Raw genomic sequence first — 21,775 nt, 5'->3', positions numbered from 1 at the left:
CAATTTCTATTTTACCCTCTGGCTCTAGAATATCAGGGCAGTTCTCCTTGATAATTTCTTGAAAGATGGTATCTAGGCTCTTTTTTTGATCATGGCTTTCAGGTAGTCCAATAATTTTTAAATTATCTCTCCTGGATCTATTTTCCAGGTCAGTGGTTTTTCCAAGGAGATATTTCACATTGTCTTCCATTTTTTTCATTCCTTTGGTTCTGTTTTATAATACCCTGATTTCTCATAAAGTCACTAGCTTCCACTTGCTCCAATCTCATTTTTAAAGTAGTATTTTCTTCAGTGGTCTTTTGGACCTCCTTTTCCATTTGGCTAATTCTACCTTTCAAGGCATTCTTCTCCTCATTGGCTTTTTGGAGCTCTTTTGCCATTTGAGTTAGTCTATTTTTAAGGTGTTGCTTTCTTCATTGTATTTTTCAGCATTTTTGGGTCTCCTTTAGCAAGTCATTGACTTGTTTTTCATGGTTTTCTTGCATCCTTCTCATTTCTCTTCCCAATTTTTCCTCTACTTCTCTAACTTGCTTTTCCAACTCCTTTTTGAGCTCTTCCATGGCCTGGGACCAGTTCCTGTTTTTCTTGGAGGTTTCTGTTGTAGGCTCTTTGACTTTATTAATTTATTCTGTCTGTATGTTTTGGTCTTCTTTGTCAGCAAAGAAAGAATGCAAAGTCTGAGACTGAATCTGAATGTGTTTTCGCTGCCTGGCCATATTCCCAGCCAACTAACTTGACCCTTGAGTTTTTCAGTGGGGTACGACTGCTTGTAGATTACAGAGTTCTATGTTCCACGTTTGGGGGGGAGGTGCCAGCTCTGCCACACTAGCACTGCTCCTTCCCTAACCCCCAACCCGAAATAGGCTTAGATCTTCAGCAGGCTGTGCACCCCTGCTCTGATGTGCCACTTAATTCCTCCCACCAGGTGGGCCTGGAGCCGGAAGTAACAACAGCTGTAGCTGCCCCACCTCTGCTGCCCCTGGGGCTGGAAGCCGAACCGCGAACTCCTTCCACTCCCGCAGCTTTTCCCACTAACCTTCTCCGCTAACCTTAACCTTTGGTGTTTGTGGGTCGAGGGGTCTGGTAACTGCTGCAGCTCACGTATTCAGGGCGCTAGGGCCCCCTCTGCCCGGCTTCTGGTCTGGATGGTCCACGCCGCTCAGGCTGGGCTCTGCTCCACTCCGTTCCCAGCTCCCAGCTCCGAGCTCCGTGTGGGATAGACCTCACCCAGAGACCATCCAGGCTGTCCTGGGCTGGAGCCCTACTTCCCTCTGCTGTTTTGTGGGTTCAGCCATGTGCACAGTTTTTACAGTCCTTTGGGCATTGTTCCAAAATTTTCTCAAGGATGGTTGAATCAGTTCACAACTACACCAATAGTGCATTAATGTCACTGCTTTTCTACATCCCCTCCAGCATTTATAATTTTTTCCCTGCATGCCAGTCAATCTGATAAATATGAAGTAGCATATCAATTGTTTTAAATTGCATTACTCTAATCAATAATGTTTTAGAACATTTTAAAATTAGTATTGATAGCTTTGATTCCTTCTTCTAAAACTGCCTGTTCATATTCTTTGAGCATTTCTCCATTGGGGAGTGGATCTTGTTTTCAGAAATTTGAGTCTGTTCTTTATATATTTGAGAAATGAGGCCCTTGTCAGAGAAAACTTCTATAAGTTTCCAACACCTTCCTGCTTTCCTTCTAAATTTAATTGCACTGTATTTTTTTGTGCAAGGCAGAGATGTTGTATTCCTTAAATCATAAATATTACAGTTCTTTGGTATTACAAAAACTGATAATTTTACCATGATTCACATAAAGGATTCATGGCTTGAAGACCCTACTTTCTTCTGCTTTTTATAAAAATGGAACCTTCAACTTCTCCAGATTTATAATACTTCTACAATTGCCCATGAGCTTGCAACTATTACTTACTGATTCAACATTTATACCACCACTCCAAGTCCATTTTTCCAGTGCCTGTGATGTAGTTACAACTCATCAAGGGCTATCAAATAGGTGCCCTATTAGTATCACCTTTCTGATCTTGTGTTTCAATTCTGCAATAGCCATTTTTTGTTTTGTCCTTTCTAGTCCAAAGATTATTCACCACGGTAAGGAAAAAAGATGCATACAAAAAACCCAAAATGAATAATTCCGTTTTCTCTCTCTAGTTCGTTATCACTATTCCCTCTACTCTGTAGGGAGTGATTCTATCCCTTTTTTGATCTTCATAGCTTTCCCAATATAGAATAAAAAGTTCCTCATCTTGGTGGTTTTAACTTTTCTTGCCTTTCCCAGACCATTCTGAACTTTAGGGCTCTTGATAAAGAAACTACCCAAACCTTTGTATTCATCCTTCATTAGTTGCCCTGGTCTAAATCTTCTGGATATTAAAAAAAATAAACTGGCATAATCAGTTCATGATGAAGAGTTTGGGGCAGGTATTGTTCAATTGTGTCTGACTCTTTGTAACCCCATTTGGGGTTTTCTTGGCAAAGATACTGAAATGGTTTGCCAGTTTCATCTCTAGCTTATTTTACAGATGAGGAAACTAGGGCAACATGGTTAAGTGGCTTGCCCAAGTTGCCATAACTAGTAAGTGTCTGAAATCAGATTTGAACCAAGGAAGAGGAGACTTCCAGATTCTAGTCCCTGCATTCTATCTACTGAGTCATCTAGCTGCTCTAAATAGGCAGATGAATGAATGGAAATTTCTTAAATTTGTTAAAAAAAATTCCCTGCATTTATAAACTCAGGGAATATTAAAAAAAGATTGCATATACATTAAGAAATTAAAATATCTCTTTTGGTTGTATAAATTAACTGGACCAAAGATTGTATCTATCAATTGGATACATTATGTTACGTGAATATAATGATTCCTTCCTATGCTGTAAAACATGGTTTATATGAAAAATTCAAAGACTAGAAATTTTTAAATAAATTGACACTCAGGAAAGTATTCAGAAACAGAATGAAATATTCACAATGACCATAAATATTCACGATGTAAATGGAAAGAAACAAAAAAACCCTAGAACTGAACAACACATAATTATAGTGACTAGGTTTTATTCTAGATAAGAAGAGACTAATACTTTCTTCCATTCTTTGAAGAGGCAGAGGATTTCAGGACGTTATTGTTAGTCATAATTTACAGTAGATTTTTTTAAACATAAAATGGCCTTCCATACTTTCTTTGTTTACAGTCTCTTTTACAAGAGGTAGAGAAGAAATAGTGGTTGTTTTCATAAATGAAGATGATATGAAAGCAAAATCTTTTAAATGTTTTTAAAATAACATTTCTTGCATAAATTGAAAAAAGATAAATTAGAAACAAAAAACCCCTGTTCATTGATTATTTGCCTTTGTATCCATAATATTCCCTGTAGATAATTTCCTCCTTCACTTCTTGTTAAGCATTGTTTTTCCTTTTCTCTTCTTAATTTAATTCTTGTGGGTTTCCTATCTCTTCTGGACTGATTTCCCTCTGAGCTTTATTTCATGGAATCTTGTCTCCACTTTGTATAAGCTATCAGGAGTCTTCTTTCTAAAATCTAGGGTGCCTCTTAGTCTCTACCTGGATTTTCTTTCTTTCTCTATTACAATTTGAAAGACAAACTAATCAAATTCTTTGAAGCTTCCTATCATTTCTACATTATCAAAAAGTTGGAGAGAATAAGTTCTAAAACAGGAATTTCTATCATTTGCTCTTCCACCTTTTGAAGGATAGAATTATCATTAAAGCAAGTAAAGAAATTTTCAGCTACTCTGCTTTGGGCAGAGAAAAATCTCTTAAGCAGATGTCTGGTTTATGAAGGAAACCCAGAGAGGGAAAGTAATTTGTTCAAGATCTCACAGCTAGTTAGTGACAAAGCTAGGAGACTACAATTATCCAGATATTCAAGTCAAATCAACAAGCATTTATTAAATGCCTCTTATGCTTGCTGAATTTGTTGAATGTCTAAATAGGTAGAGGCCCTCATCTCTTCTGTAGCATGCCTTCAAACCAGACTCATGATCTGTTTCTTGAACCATTTCCTCTTCTATTACTTTTTTGTTTCACATTGTCTATACCACATTTGGATGATGACATTGCTTCTATTTCAGTATCCATTGACTTTCATTCAATCGATTTTTCCCCTGTTTTTAAAACTATCATATCCTGTTTGGAAATATAATACCTATACAGAGCCACACTTCTTATATAGGTTCCTTGTCACCAAGTCCTCCTGATTCTTCTTCTTTTTGGAGATTTTTTTATTTTTAGTTTACAGCACTTGGCTCTGCATAAGATTTTCTTCCCCACCTCTCCTGCCACCCTCCCCAAGATGGCATGGAATCCGTTATATCATCTATGTATAACACACTAGTCAAGTTGTGAAGAAGAATAATGACCAATGGCATGAATCATGAGAAAGAAGAAACAGAACCAAGACAAAACCCAAAACAAAAAAAAAGAGGAAAAAAAGGGAAAAAAAGGCGAGCATAAAGTGTGCCTCAGTCTGCTTTCAGACTCCACAATTCTTTCTCTGGATGTTGACAGCATTGTCCATCATGAGTCCTTTGGAGTTGTCTTTGCACCTTGTGTTGCTGAGAAGAGCAGAGTCTATCAGGGTTAGTCATCACACAATCCATATATCTGTGGTTGTGTATAGTGTTCTCCTGGTTCTGCTCTGCTCACTCAGCATTGTATTTTGTAGGTTTTGCCAGGTTGTTATGAAGACGATATCATCCCCATTTCTTATAGCACAATAGTATTCCATTACCTTCATATACCACAACTTGTTCAGCCATTCCCCAATTGATGGGCATCCCCTTGATTTCCAATTCTTTCCTACTACAAAAAGAACTGCTATAAATATTTTTGTACGTATAGGTCCTTTTCCCACTTGTGTGATCTCTTTGGGATACAACCCTAGAAATGGTATTGGTGGGTCAAAGGATATGAACATTTGTATAGCCCTTTGGCCATAGTTCCAAATTGTTTTCCAGAATGGCTTGATCAGTTCACAACTCCACCAGCAATGTAACAATGTTCCAATTTTCCCACATCCTCTCCAGCATTTATCATTTTCCTGTTTTGTCATTTTAGTTAATCTGACAGGAGAGATGTGGTACCCTAAGAATTGTTTTGATTTACATTTCTCTAATCAGCGGTGATATAGAGCATTTTTTCATATGCCTATAGATACCTTTAGTTTCTTCCTCTGAAAAGTACCTGTTAATATTATTTGACCTTTTCTCAATTGGGGAATGACTTGTGTTCCTATAAATTTGGCTCAGTTCCCTGTATATTTTAGAGATGAGGCCTTTATCAGAGACACTGGTTGTAAAGATTTTCTCCCAATTTTTTGCTTTCCTCCTAATCTTTGTTGCATTGGCTATTTTTATACAAAATTTCAATTTAACATAATCAAAATTATCCATTTTGCATTTTGTAATGCTCTCTATCTCTTGTTGTGTCATGAATTCTTTTTTTTTCCATAAATCAGATAGGTAAAATATTACTTGCTCTCCCAAATTGCTCATAGTATCAGCCTTTATTCCTAAATCATAAACACATTTTGATTTTATTTTTGTATATGGTGTAAGATATTGGTCTATGCCCATTTTCTGCCCTCCCATTTTTCCAATTTTCCCAGCAGTTTTTCTGAAATAGTGAATTCTTAGCCCAGAAGCTGGATTCTTTGTGTTTATCAAAGAGTATATTGCTATAGTCATTGACTTCTCCATCTTATGTACCTACCCTATTCCACTGATTCATGACTGTTTCTTAGCCAGCAACAGGTAGTTTTGATGACTACTACTTTATAGTACAGTTTAATATCTGGTAGGGCTAGGCCACTTTCCATAGCGTTTCTTTTCATTAATACCCAATATATTCTAGACCTCTTGTTCTTCCAGATGAATTTTGTTATTATTTTATCCAGTTCTGTAAAATAATTTTTGGCAGTTCAACTGGTGTAGCACTGAATAGATAGATTAATTTAGATAAAATTGTCATTTAGCTTGGCCAAACCATGAACAACTGATATTTTTTCCATTTATTTAGATCTGACTTTATTCATGTGAAGTGTTTCATAATTACATTCATATAGGTCCTGGTTGGTCTTGGCAGATAGACTCCTAAATATTTTATAGCATCTACAGTATCTTTGAATGGAATTTCTCTTTCTATCTTTTGCTGTTGGGCTTTGTTAGTAATGTATAGGAATGCCAAGGATTTATGTGGGTTTATTTTATATCCTGCAATTTTGCTAAAGTTGTTTATTATTTCAAGTAGTTTTTCACTTGATTCTCTAGGATTCTCTAAGTAAATCATCATATCATCTGCAGAGAGTGATAATTTAGTTTCTTCTTTGCCTATTCTAATTCCTTCAATTTCTTTTTCTCCTCTTATTGCTACAGCTAACATTTCTAGTACCAAATTGAACAGTAAGGGCAACAATGGACATCCTTGTTTCACCCCTGATCTTGTTGGGAATGCATCTAACTTATCCCCATTACAAATAATGCTTGTTGATGGTTTTAGGTAGATGCTATTTATAATTTTAAGGAAGGCTGCATTTATTCCTATGCTTTCTTGTGTTTTTAATAGGAATGGGTGTTGTATTTGGTCAAAGGGTTTTTCTGCATCTATTGAGATGATCATACGGTTTCTGCTAATTTTGTTGTTGATATGATCAACTATACTGATAGTTTTCCTAATATTGAACCAACCTTCCATTCCTGGAATAAATCCTACCTGGTCCTAGTGTATTATTGTCCTGATAAGTTGCTGCAATCTTTCTGCTAATATTTTATTTAAAATATTGCATTAATGTTAATTAGGGAAATTGGTCTATAATTTTCTTTCTCTGTTTTGATTCTACCCGGTTTGGGTATTAGTACCATATTTGTGTCATAAAAAGAAATTTGGTAGGACTCCTTCTTCACCTAAAGAATCTATAAAGTATAGGAATTAATTGTTCTTTAAATGTTTGATAAAATTCACATGTAAAACCATCTGGTCCTGGAGATTTTTTCCTAGGGAGTTCATTGATGGCTTGCTCAATTTCTTTTTCTGAGATGGGGTTATTTAGAAATTTTACTTCCTCTTTCGCTAACCTGGGCAATTTATGTTTTTGTAGATTTTCATTCATATCCTTAAGGTTGTCAAATTTATGGGCATACAATTGGGCCAAATAATTCCCAATTATTTTTTTGATTTCCTCTTCATTAGAGGTGAATTCACCCTTTACATTTTTGACACTGGTAATTTTTTTAAAATCAAATTGACCAAAGGTTTATCAATTTTATTGGTTTTTTCATAAAACCAGCCCTTTGCTTTATTTATTAATCCAACATTTTTCTTGGTTTCAATTTTATTAATCTCTCCCTTGATTTTCAATATTTTGAATTTATTATTTAATTGGGGATTTTCAATTTGTTCTTTTTCTAGCTTTTTTAGTTGCATGCCCAGTTCATTGATTTCCTTTTAATCTATTTTATTCATGTAAGAATTTAGACATATAAAACTTCCCCTAAGAACTGCTTTTGCTGCATCCCATAAGTTTTGGTATTTTGTCTCATTATTGTCATTCTCTTGAAGTTATTAATTGTTTCTCTGATTTGTTCTTTGGCCCACTCATTATTATAATTAGATTATTTAGTTTCCAATTATTTTTAGCTTATTTTTCCATGATTCTTTATTACAAATGAAGACAGTTTGGGAGAAAGCTGGGCTCCCCAAACTGGTGGAAATCCCCAGGCCTCCCGACAGGAGTCTGTGGAAGCACGAGAGGTAGCAGCACCACGCCACTGGCCATGAGACATCAACTCCTGTGGCTTGCAGCCCAAAGGTATGAAATGCATCTTCTTGAACTTTCAGGACACATCATGGCCAGGTAAATGGCTCTAATTACTCCCCCCTCTCCACCCAGAGAATGCCTCAGGGAAAAAACGCTGGAATAGAGAAGACAGAAGTGGGTCTTCAGTGGCCAAGCAGTGGGAGTTCCTTAGTCCTGGAGGGGTGGAGCCAGCAGGGGTCAACACCAGGAGCCCAGCTGTACCCTCGCATCCCCAGGGGAAGTGGCAGACACCAGCACAAACAACAAACAACTGAGACCATTGCTGAAGAGCAACAGTGATGGAGAGCAGCCCCAGGGCAAGAAGAGACTTCAGGCAGCCAGACCCCTCCCCCACACCACAGGAAACTGAAAGATATAATACACAAAAGCCTGTAACTAGACACACAGTCCCCAGAACAAGAAACCTGGGACAGAGAGACCTGAGCCCAAAAAGCAGAAATTCATTGTAAATCCAGGAAAAAGCTCACCAACATGAAGAAGAACACGAAAAAACCAAGGACCATTGATTCTTTTTATGGAGACAGGTATGATCAAAATACCGATTTGGAAGAGGATAGCAATGAGACTATAACCACATCTGAACCTCAAAAGGGAATGAGAACTGGTCTCAAGCCCAAAAAGCATTACTGGAAGAGCTAAAGGAGGATTTTAAAAACTAAATTAGGGAGATAAAAGAAAAAAATGGAAAAAGAAACAATGACAAAATCATGTCCTTGAAGAATAAGATTGGTGAAATGGCTATGGAGATTCAGAATCTAAATAGAGAAAATGACAGCCTGAGAGGTAAAATCAACCAATTGGAAAAGGAGACTCAAAAGCAAAATGAAGACAGCAACTCATTAAAAATTAGAGTTGAGCAAGTGGAAGCTAATGACTCTATGAGGCATCAAGAAGTAGTCAAACAAAATATAAAGAACGAAAAAAAATAGAAAAAAAATGAGAAATATCTGATTGGAAAAACAACTGACCTGGAAAATAGATCCAGGAGAGTCAATTTAAGAATTATTGGTGTACTGGAAATCCACAATGAAAAAAAGAGCCTTGATGGTATCTTTGAAAAAAAATTATCAGGGGGCGGAGCCAAGATGGCGGCTGGTAAGCACGGACTAGAGTGAGCTCCGTACCCGAGTCCCTCCAAAAACCTATAAAAATGGCTCTGAACCAATTCTAGAATGGCAGAACCCACAGAACAGCAGAGGGAAGCAGGGCTCCAGCCCAGGACAGCCCGGATGGTCTCTGGGTAAGCTCTATTCCACACGGAGCTGGGAGCTGGGAGCTGGGAGCTGGGAACGGAGTGGAGCAGAGCCCAGCCTGAGCGGCGGCGTGGACGATCCAGACCGGAAGCCGGGCAGAGGGGGCCCTAGCGCCCTGAATACGTGAGCAGTTACCAGACCCCTCGACCCACAAACACCAAAGACTGCGGAGAAGGTTAGTGGGAAAAGCTGCGGGAGTGGAAGGAGTTCGCGGTTCGGCTTCCAGCCCCGGGGGCAGCGGAGGTGGGGCAGCTACAGCTGTTGTTACTTCCCGCCCCAGGCCCACCTGGTGGGGGGAATTAAGTGGCGGATCACAGCAGGGGTGCACAGCCTGCCAAAGATCTGAGCCCAGTCTGGACTGGGGGTCCTTGGGGAAGGAGGAGTGCGGCTCTGACAGAGCTGGCACCTCCCCCCCAAACGTAGAACATAGAACTCTGTAATCTACAAGCAGTCATACCCCACTGAAAAGCTCAAGGGTCAAGTTAGTTGGTTGGGAATATGGCCAGGACGCGAAAACGCGCCCAGATTCAGTCTCAGACTTTGGATTCTTTCTTTGGTGACAAAGAAGACCAAAACATACAGCCTAAAGAAGACAGCAAAGTCATAGAGCCTACAACCAAAGCCTCCAAGAAAAACATGAACTGGCCCCAGACCATAGAAGAACTCAAAAAGGATTTGGAAAAGCAAGTTAGAGAAGTAGAGGAAAAATTGGGAAGAGAAATAAGAAGGATGCGAGAAAACCATGAAAAACAAGTCAATGACTTGCTAAAGGAGACCCAAAAAAATACTGAAAAATACACTGAAGAAAACAACACCTTAAAAAATAGACTAACTCAAATGGCAAAAGAGCTCCAAAAAGCCAATGAGGAGAAGAACTCCTTGAAAGGCAGAATTAGCCAAATGGAAAAGGAGGTCCAAAAGACCACTGAAGAAAATACTACTTTAAAAATTAGATTGGAGCAAGTGGAAGCTAGTGACTTTATGAGAAATCAGGATATTATAAAACAGAACCAGAGGAATGAAAAAATGGAAGACAATGTGAAATATCTCCTTGGAAAAACCACTGACCTGGAAAATAGATCCAGGAGAGATAATTTGAAAATTATTGGACTACCTGAAAGCCATGATCAAAAAAAGAGCCTAGATACCATCTTTCAGGAAATTATCAAGGAGAACTGCCCTGATATTCTAGAGCCACAGGGCAAAATAGAAATTGAAAGAATCCATCGATCGCCTCCGCAAATAGATCCCAAAAAGAAATCTCCTAGGAATATTGTTGCCAAATTCCAGAGCTCCCAGATCAAGGAGAAAATACTGCAAGCAGCCAGAAAGAAACAATTTGAATATTGTGGAAACCCAATCAGAATAACCCAAGACCTGGCAGCTTCTACATTAAGAGATCGAAGGGCGTGGAATGCGATATTCCGGAGGTCAATGGAGATAGGATTAAAACCTAGAATCACCTACCCAGCAAAACTGAGTATCATGTTCCAAGGCAAAATATGGACTTTCAATAAAATGGAGGACTTTCAAGCTTTCTCAGTGAAAAGACCAGAACTGAATAGAAAATTTGACTTTCAAACACAAGAATCAAGAGAAGCATGAAAAGGTAATCAAGAAACGGAAATTGCAAGGGACTTACTAAAGTTGAACTGTTTTGTTTACATTCCTACATGGAAAGATGATGAGTATGATTCATGAGACCTCAGTATTAGGGTAGTTGAAGGGAATATGCATATATATATATGTATATATATATGTTTATGTATATATATAAGTGAATGTGTATGTATGCATGTATCTATGTGTATATGTATGTATGTGTATGTATGTGTATATATATATATATATATGTAAAAGAAAGAGAGCAGACACAGGGTGAGTTGAGGATGAAGGGAAGATAGCTAAAAGAAATAAAATGAAATTAAGGGATGAGAGAGTAACTTACTGAGAGAGGGAGATAGGGAGAGATAGAATGGGGTGGATTATCTCCCATAAAGGTGGCAAGAGGAAGCAGTTCTAGGAGAGGAGGGGAGTGGGCAGGTGAGGGGGGAATGAGTGAACCTTGCTCTCATCAGATTTGGCCTGAGGGGGAATACCATACATACTCAGTTGGGTATCTTACCCCACAGGAAAGAAGAGGGAGGAAGATAAAAAAAAAATAAAAGGCAGGGGGATGATGGAGTGGAGGGCAGATGGGGGTGGAGGTAATCAAAACAAACACTTTGGAAAGGGGACAGGGTCAAGGAAGAAAATTCAATAAAGCGGGATGGGTTGGGAAGGAGCAAAATGTAGTTAGCCTTTCACAACATGAATATTGTGGAAGGGTTATACATAATAATACATGTGTGGCCTAGGTTGAATTGCTCAACTTCTTAGGGAGGGTGGGTGGGAAGGGAAGAGGGAAGGGAATTTGGAACTCAAAGTTTTAAAATCAGATGTTCAAAAACAAAAAAAGTTTTTGTACGCAACTAAAAAATAAGATACACAGGCAATGGGGCGTAGAAATTTATCTTGCCCTACAAGAAAGGAAGGGAAAAGGGGATGAGAGGGGAGGGGGGTGATAGAGGGGAGGGCTGACTGGGGAACAGGGCAACCAGAATATACGCCATCTTGGAGTGGGGGGGAGGGCAGAAATGGGGAGAAAATTTGTAATTCAAACTGTTGTGAAAATCAATGCTGAAAACCAAATATGTTAAATAAATAAATTGCATTAAAAAAAATAAATATAAAAAAAAAAAAAAGAAAAAAAATTATCAAAGATAACTGCACAGAGGTCCTAGAACCAGAAGGTAAAATAGTCACTGAAAGAATCCACCAATCACCCCCTTAAAGACTTCCCAAATTGAAAAGATGAAGAAATACTATAGCTAAACCTCAGAATTATAAAGTCAAGGAGAAAATACTGCAAGCAGCCAAAAAGAAACAATTCAAATATCGTGGAACTATATTAAGGATCATGCAAGATCTTCCAGCTCTACACTAAATGAAAGGAGAAATTGGAATATGATATTCTGAAGGGCAAAGGAGCTGGGACTACAACCAGGGATCAACTACCCAGCAAAATTAAGCATAATTTTTCAGGCAAGGAGATGGACATTCAATGAAATAAAGGAATTCCAGAACTTCTTGATGAAAAGGCCAGAACTTAATGGAAAATTTGATCTCCAAATACAAAACTCAAGGGAGACATAAAAAGGTAAACCAGGGAAAACCCCCCACAAACCTTATCAATCAATAAGAGCAAATTATTTACATCTTTATATAGGATTGCATATACATATACATATATGTATATATATATATATATATACACACACACAGACACACACATATATATGCATATATATATGTCAATATTGAGAATAGTACAGCTATTATGGCAATTAAAAGGAATACATATAGACTGTGGATGTCTGATAAAATAGCTGATATAAAGATAAAAAACATAATTAAGAGATGTTAAGGGAGGGTTCTGGGAGGAGAGGTAAGGAGGTAGTAGAAAAGGGTAAATTACATCAAATGAGGAGGCACAAAAACACATTATAGTAGAGGGAAAGAAGGGAGGGAGAAGAGCAGTATTTGGGCTTTACTGTCATTGGACTGGTTCAAGAAGGGAATAACATACCCTAATAAGTATAGAAATCTAACTTGTCCTACAAGCAGTAGGGGGGGAAAGGGGGAAAAAAGGGAGGGCAGTAGTCAGAAGGGAGGGAAGAAGTAGCAAGTGCAAAACAGTAAGATAAGGGAGGGGAATCAAGGGGGAGGGTAAACTGAGGAAGGCCGTGGTCAAAAGCAAAACACTGTTGACGAGTGGAAGGGGAAAGAGAGAAATAAAAGCACAAATGGGGGGAAATAGGATGGAGAAAAAGACACAGACAGAAATCTTAACTTTGAATGTGAATGGGATGAACTCTCCCATAAAACAGAAGCAGATAGCAGAATGGATTAAAAACCATAATCCTACAATATGCTGTTTACAAGAAACACATTTGAAAGAGGAGGATACACACAGGGTAAAGGTAAAAGGCTGGAGTAAAATATATTGTGGTTCAGCTAAAGTAAAAAAAAAAGCAGGTGTAGCAATCCTAATCTCAGACAAAACAAAAGTAAAGATAGATTTAATTAAAAGAGATAAGGAAGGACACTACATCCTGCTAAAAGACACCATAAACCCTGAAACAATATCATTATTTAATATATATGCACCAAGTGGTATGGCATGCAAATTCTTAGAGAGGTTAAAGGAGTTACAGGAAGAAATAGACAGCAAAACCATAATAATGGGAGACCTCAGCCTCCCCCTCTCTGAACTTGATTAATCTAACCTCAAAATAAATAAGAAAGAAGTAAAGGAGGTGAACAGAATTTTGGAAAAGGCAGATATTATTGACCTCTGGAGAAAACTGAATGGGGATAAAAAGGAATATACTTTCTTCTCAACAGTACATGGCGCATACCCAAAAATTGACCATGTCCTGGGGCATAAAAACCTTACCATCCAGTGCAGAAAGGCAGAAGTAGTCAAAGCATACTTTTCAGATCATGATGCAATAAAAATTACTTGTAATAAAGAACCTCCTGATTCTTTTGAGTTCAATTTAATTCCTTTTCTTAAAATTTCAAAAATTTTATTTATTTCAGTATTTGTTTCTTTTTGCATTTTGAGTTTCAGGTTCTCTCCCTCCCACTTCTGCCCCGCCTACTGAAGACAAGTGTTATGATATCAATTATACATGTGAAATCATGCAAAACATATTTCCATATTAACTATAATGCAAAAAAGCAAGAAAAATAAAGTGAGAAAATTGCACTTCCATTTGTGCTTAGTGTTCATCAGTTCTGTCTCTGGAGGTGGATAGCATATTTTCAAAATAAGTCCTTTGGAATTGTCTTGGATCACTTTATTGATCAGAGTAGCCTGGTCTTTCCCAGGTGATTTTCATTATTACGTTATTGTCATTATGCACAATAATGCCCCATTTCTTCTCATTTCATTTTGCATCATTCATATGTGTCTTGCTATCTTTTACTGAAACCACCTCCTTGCCATTTCTTATAGTACAATAGTAGTCCATTACAATCGTATGCTGCAACTTGTTCAGCCATTCCCCAACTGATGGGAATCCCCTCAATTTCCAATTCTTTGCCTTCCCAAAAAAGCTGCTATACATATTTTTGTACATAGAAATCCTTTTCCTTTGATCTCTTTAGGATATAGACTCAGTAGGGGTATTACTGGGACAAAGGGCATACACAGTTTTATAGCCCTTTGGACATAGTCCCAAATTGTTCTCCAGATGGTTAGACCAGTTAATAGCTCCATCGATAGTGCATTAATGTATGCCCTTTCCCTCAATTCCCGCAGCATTTGCCATTTCTGATGACAGTGGGATGACTTCAGAGTTATTTAAATTTTCATTTTTCTAATCAATATTGATTGAGAGCATTTTCTCATATGTCTGTAGGGAGCTTTGATTTCTTCTTCTATAAACTACTTGGTTATATCTTTTGACCATTTATCAATTGGAAAATGGCTCTTATTATTATAAATTTGACTCAGTTCTATATACCAAGTAAATATTTTAAAAATGAGACCTGTTTCAGATAAACTTGTAAATGAAAACTTTTGTAACTTTCTGCATGTCTTTCTGTTTCAAGTATGTCTCTTATAAACACCATACTGCTAGATTCTATTTTCTAATCCATTCTGCTATCTACTTTTATTTTATGAGTTAGCTTATCCCAGCCACCACAGGCTCATTGCTTTTTTCTGATTATATATTTCACATTTTCTTCTGTTTTTTATTATTTTGATTTGGTTTTATTATTTCTTGATATCTCATGGAGTCATTAGCTTCTACTTGCACAATTCTAATTTTTAAGGAATTATTTTCTTCAGTTAGATTTTGTACTTCTTATATTTGACCAATTCTGATTTTTTTTTTTCAGGATTTTTTATTTTTTTATTTTTTTTGTTTTTTTTTTTGTTTTTTTTTTTAATTTTTTTTTCCTTTATTTATTTTTAGTTTACCACACACGGTTCTACATAGTTTTGAGTTCCAGTTTTTCTCCCCTCTCTCCCCCCTCCCTCCCCAAGACGGCATGAAGTCTCATATAACTGTCATGTATAACTTCGCATTGAATTAATTTATGCTCTAGTCAAGTCGTGGAGAAGAATTTTGACCAATGGAATGAATCATGAGAAAGAAGAAACAGAACCAAAAAAAAAAAAACAAAAAAAAAAAACAAAAAAACCCCAAAACCAAAAACAAAAGAGAAGCAGAAAAGGCGAGCATGTAGTGTGCCTCAGTCTGCATTCAAACTTCGCAGTCCTTTCTCTGAATGAAGATAGCATTCTCCATCGTGACTCCCCTGGAGTTGTCCTTGCCCCTTTAGGTTGCTGAGAGAAGCGCAGTATGTCAGGGTTGGTCCTCACGGAATCCACATATCTGTGGCTGTGCACAACATTCTCCTGGCTCTGCTCCGCTCACTCAGCATTATGTCGTGTAGGTTTTTCCAGGTTGTTATGAAGTCTGCATCATCCCCATTTCTTATGGCACAATAGTATTCCATCACCTTCATATACCACAGCTTGTTCAGCCATTCCCCAATTGATGGGCATCCCTTTGCTTTCCAATTCTTGGCTACCACAAAGAGAGCTGCTATAAATATTCTTGTACATATGGGTCCTTTTCCCGCTTGCGTGATTTCTTTGGGATACAACCCTAGAAGTGGTATTACTGGGTCAAAGGGTATGAACATTTCTATAGCCCTTTGGGCATAGTTCCACACCGCCCTCCAAAATGGCTGGATCAGCTCGCAACTCCACCAGCAATGCAACAATGTTCCAATTTCCCCACATCCTGTCCAGCATTTATCATTCTCCTGATTTGTTATTTTAGCCAATCTGACAGGAGAGATGTGGTATCTAAGAGTTGTTTTGATTTGCATTTTTCTAATCAGCAGCGATCCAGAGCATTTTTCCATATGCCTGTAGATAGCTTTAATTTCTTCCTCTGAAAACTGCCTGTTCATATCCTTTGACCATTTCTCAATTGGGGAATGGCTTGTATTCCTATATATTTGGCTTAGCTCCCTGTATATTTTAGAAATGAGGCCTTTATCAGAGATACTAGTTGCAAAGATTTTCTCCCAATTTTCTGCTTCCCTCCTAATTCTTGTTGCATTGGCTTTTTTTGTACAAAAACATTTCAATTTGACATAATCAAAATTATCCATTTTGCATTTTGTAATGCTCTCTATCTCTTGTTGGGTCATGAATTCTTTACTTTTCCACAAATCTGATAAGTAAACTATTCCTTGCTTTCCCAAATTACTTAGAGTATCAACTTTTACTCCTAAATCATGAACCCATTTTGACTTTATTTTGGTATATGGTGTAAGATATTGGTCTATGCCCAGTTTTTGCCCTACCATTTTCCAATTTTCCCAACAGTTTTTGTGAAATAGTGAATTATTAGCCCAGAAACTGGCTTCTTTGGGTTTATCAAAGAGTAGATTGCTAAACTTGTTGATTTCACCTACTTGTGTACTTATCCTATTCCACTGATCCACACCCCTGTTTCTTAACCAGTACCAGGCAGTTTTGATGACTGCTGCTGTGTAGTACAGTTTAATATCTGGTGTGGCTAAACCACCATCCCTAGCATGTCTTTTCATTAATATCCTAGATACTCTAGACCTCTTGTTTTTCGAAATGAATTTTGTTATTATTTTGTCCAGCTCAGTAAAAAAAAATTTTGGTAGTTCGATTGGTATGGCACTGAATAGATAGATTAATTTAGGTAGAATTGTCATTTTTATTATATTAGCTCGGCCTAACCATGAGCAACTGATATTTCTCCATTTATTTAGATCTGATTTTATTCGCGTGAAAAGTATTTCATAGTTATGTTCATATAGGCCCTGGGTTTGTCTTGGCAAATAGACTCCCAAATATTTTATAGTGCCTTCAGTAACTTTGAATGGAATTTCTCTTTCTATCTCTTGCTGTTGGGCTTTGTCAGTAATGTATAGGAATGCTGAGGATTTATGTGGGTTTATTTTATATCCTGCAACTTTGCTAAAGTTGTTTATTATTTCAAGTAGTTTTTTACTTGATTCTCTAGGATTCTCTAGATAAATCATCGTATCATCTGCAAAAAGTGATAATTTAGTTTCTTCTTTTCCTATTCTAATTCCTTCAATTTCTTTTTCTTCTCTTATTGCTACAGCTAATGTTTCTAGAACCAAATTGAATAATAGGGGTGATAATGGACATCCTTGTTTCACCCCTGATCTTATTGGGAATGCATCTAGTTTATCCCCATTACAAATAATGCTTGTTGATGGTTTTAGGTAGATGCTATTTATAATTTTGAGGAAGGTTCCCCTTATTCCTATGCTTTCTAGTGTTTTTAATAGGAATGGGTGTTGTACTTTGTCAAAGGCTTTTTCTGCGTCTATTGAGATGATCATATGGTTTTTGCTAGTTTTGTTGTTGATATGGTCAATTATGCTAATAGTTTTCCTAATATTGAACCAGCCTTGCATTCCTGGAATAAATCCTACCTGGTCATGGTGTATTATTCTCGTAATGAGTTGCTGCAATCTTTTTGCTAATATTTTATTTAAAATTTTTGCATCAATATTCATTAGAGAAATTGGTCTATAATTTTCTTTCTCTGTTTTAACTCTACCTGGTTTAGGTATTAGTACCATATTTGTGTCATAAAAAGAATTTGGTAGGACTCCTTCTTCCCCTATTTTCCCAAATAGTCTGCAAAGTATTGGAATTAGTTGTTCTTTAAATGTTTGATAGAATTCACATGTAAAACCATCTGGCCCTGGAGATTTTTTCCTATGGAGTTCGTTGATGGCATGCTCAATTTCTTTTTCTGATATGGGGTCATTAAGAAATTTCACTTCCTTCTCTGTTAGTCTGGGCAGTTTATGTTTTTGTAGATATTCATCCATATCTCTAAGGTTGTCAAATTTATGGGCATACAGTTGGGCGAAATAATTCCTAATTATTGTTTTGATTTCCTCTTCATTAGAGGTGACCTCACCCTTTTCATTTTTTATACTGGTAATTTGATTTTCTTCTTTCTTTTTTTTAATCAAATTGGCCAAAGGTTTGTCAATTTTATTGGTTTTTTCATAAAACCAGCTCTTTGTTTTATTTATTAATTCAATAGTTTTCTTGGTTTCAATTTTATTAATCTCTCCTTTGATTTTCAGTATTTCTAATTTGGTATTTAATTGGGGGTTTTCAATTTGCTCTTTTTCTAGCTTTTTCAGCTGTATGCCCAGATCATTGATCTCCTCTTTCCCTATTTTATTCATGTAGGCATTTAGAGATATAAAACTTCCCCTAAGAACTGCTTTTGCTGCATCCCATAAGTTTTGGTATGTTGTTTCATTATTGTCATTCTCTTGAATGAAATTATTGATTGTTTCTCTGATTTGATCTTTGGCCCACTCACTCTTTAGAATTAAATTATTTAGTTTCCAATTAGTTTTTAGCTTATTTTTCCATGATGCTTTATTAAAAATGATTCTTATTGCATCATGATCTGAAAAGGATGCATTGACTACTTCTGCTTTTCTGCACTGGATTGTGAGGTTTTTATGCCCTAGTACATGGTCAATTTTTGAATATGTGCCATGTACTTTTGAGAAGAAAGTATATTCCTTTTTATCCCTGTTCAGTTTTCTCCAGAGGTCTATCATATGTGCCTTTTCTAAAATTCTGTTTACCTCCTTAACTTTTTTCTTATTTATTTTGAGGTTAGATTTATCAAGTTCAGAAAGGGGGAGGTTGAGGTCTCCCAATATTATAGTTTTGCTGTCTATTTCTTCCTGTAACTCCCTTAACCTCTCCTCTAAGAATTTGTATGCCTTACCACTTGGTGCATATATGTTAAGCAATGATATTGCTTCATTGTTTATGGTGCCTTTTAGCAGGATATAATGTCCTTCCTTATCTCTTCTAATTAGATCTATCTTTACTTTTGCTTTGTCTGAGATTAGGATTGCTACACCTGCTGTTTTTACTTTAGCTGAGGCACAATATATTTTACTCCAGCCTTTTACCTTAACCCTATGTGTATCCCCCTGTTTCAGATGTGTTTCTTGTAAACAGCATATTGTAGGATTATGGTTTTTAATCCATTCTGCTATCTGCTTCTGTTTTGTGAGAATGTTCATCCCCTGCACGTTCAGGGTTATGATTTCTATCTGTGTCTTTTTCTCCATCCTAATTCCCCCTGTTTATGCTTTTATTTCTCCCTTTCCCCTTCTCCTCCCCAACAAAGTTTTGCTTTTGACCGTCGCTTTCGTCAGTTAACCCTCCCTCTTTATTCCCTTCCCTTATCTTACCGTTACCCACTTGCTACTTCTCCTCTTCCTTCTGCCCTCCCCCCTCCCTTTTTCCCCCCTTTCCCTCCCACTTCCCGTAGGACAAGTTAGATTTCTAAACTTATCAGAGTATGTTATTCCCTTCTTGAACTAGATCAGATGACAGTAAAGCTCAAATACTGCTCTTCTCCCTCCCTTCTTTCCCTCTACTATAATATGTTTTTTTGCCACTTCCTTTGGTGTAATTTACCCTTTTCTACAACCTTCTTACCACTTCCCTCATAGCCCTCCCTTTATATCTCTTATTTATATTTTATATCTTTACATCAGTTAATTTATACAGGCATTCACAACCTATGTATATCCCTTTCATTTGTCACAATAGTTGTACCATTCACAAGAATGACTTATATATGTATATGTATATATATATATACATTAAAAACATACATAAGATGATATAATCCCACATAAAGATGTAAACAACCTAAGCTTATTGGTTAATGAAGTTTGTGGGGTTTTTCCCCCGGTTACCTTTTTATGTCTCTCTTGAGGTTTGTATTTGGAGATCAAATTTTCCATTGAGTTCTGGCCTTTTCATCAGGAAGGTCTGGAATTCCCTTATTTCATTGAATGTCCATCACCTTGCCTGGAAAATTATGCTTAGTTTTGCTGGTAGTTGATCCTTGGTTGTAGTCCCAGCTCCTTTGCCCTTCGGAATATCATATTCCAATTTCTCCTGACTTTTAATGTGGAAGCTGAGAGATCCTGCGTGATCCTGACTGTAGTTCCACGATATTTGAATTGCTTCTTTTTGGCTGCTTGCAGTATTTTCTCCTTAAGTTTATAGCTCTGAAATTTGGCTATAATATTTCTTGGTGTTTTCAGTTTGGGATCTCTTTCAGGGGGTGATCGGTGAATTCTTTCAATGACTATTTCCTCTGGTTCTAGGACCTCTGGGCAGTTGTCTTTGATAATTTCTTCGAAGATACTGTCAAGGCTCCTTTTTTCATCGTGGATTTCCGGTAGACCAATAACTCTCAAATTGTCTCTCCTGGATCTATTTTCCAGGTCAGTTGTTTTGCCAATCAGATATTTCACATTTTTTTCTATTTTTTCATTCTTTACGTTTTGTTTTATTACTTCTTGATGCCTCATAGATTCATTAGCTTCCACTTGCTCAAGTCTAATTTTTAATGAGTTAGTGTTTACATTTTGCTTTTGAGCCTCCATTTTCAATTGGTTGATTTCACCTCTCAGGGTGTCCTTTTCTCTCTCTAGATTCTGAATCTCCATAGCCATTTCGCCAATCTTATTCTTTAGGGACTTGATTTCGTCAGTGGATTTTTTCTCCCTTTTTTCCATTTTTTCCATATTTTCTTTTAGCTCCCTAATTTGGTTTTTAAAATCCTCTTTTAGCTCTTCCAGCAGTGCTTTTTGGGCTGGAGACCAGATCATATTAGCTTTTGAGGTATCTGATGTATCTACCGTGTCATTGCTATATTCTTCTACATCGATATTTTGATCCTGCCTGTCTCCATAAAAAGAATCTATTGTCCTCGGTTTTTTTGTGTTCTTCTTCATGTTGGATTGCCTTTTGCTGGCGTTAGAACGAATTTCTATCTGTGAGTCTCAGGGCTTTCTGTCCCAGCTTTCTTATTCTGGGGGTTGTGAGTCTAAAATTATAACCTTCAGTTTCCTGAGGTGTGGGGGAGGGGTCTGGCTCCCTGGCGTCTCACTCCCTGTGGGTGCTCTCCAGCCCTTGCTTTTCAGCAATGGTCTCAGTTGTTTGTTGTTTGAGCTGATGACTGGCGCTTCCCCTGGGGGAGCAAGGTTACGTCTGGGCTCCTGGCTTGGCCCCCTGCCGACTCTTCCCCTCTGGGACTAATGAGCTTCTAGTATTTGTCCTGTGAAGCCCCGCTACTCTCTCCTCTGTTTCAGTTCTCTCTTTTTTTTTTTTTTCCCGAGGAATTCTCTGGGTGAGGGGGGGAGGGGTTAGAGCCGCTTACCTAGCCATTGAGTCTTCCGGACGTTCAAGAGGCCGAGATCCTGAGTTTTGCAAGCGTCAGGAGTGGGTGTTTTCGCAGCTGGTGGCGTTGCGCTGCCTCTCGTCGCTCCCAGAGACTGCCGTCCTGTGTTGGGAGGCCTGGGGATCTCCGCCGGTTTCGGGCGCCCAGCTTTCTCCCAGCCCGTCTCCCACGTGGATTTCCCGGCCGGCCGCTTCCGCCTTGGTCTGGAGCAGCCCCGCACCGAGCACACTCCGCGCCTGCAGGTTCGTTCCTCTGGCCTTTCAGACTCTCCCG

Source organism: Trichosurus vulpecula, chromosome 3 (assembly GCF_011100635.1).
Source record: "Trichosurus vulpecula isolate mTriVul1 chromosome 3, mTriVul1.pri, whole genome shotgun sequence".
In the NCBI taxonomy this organism is placed as follows: Eukaryota; Metazoa; Chordata; class Mammalia; order Diprotodontia; family Phalangeridae; genus Trichosurus; species Trichosurus vulpecula.
The sequence above is the reverse complement of the archived record's forward strand: the minus strand, read 5'-3'. Positions refer to the sequence as shown.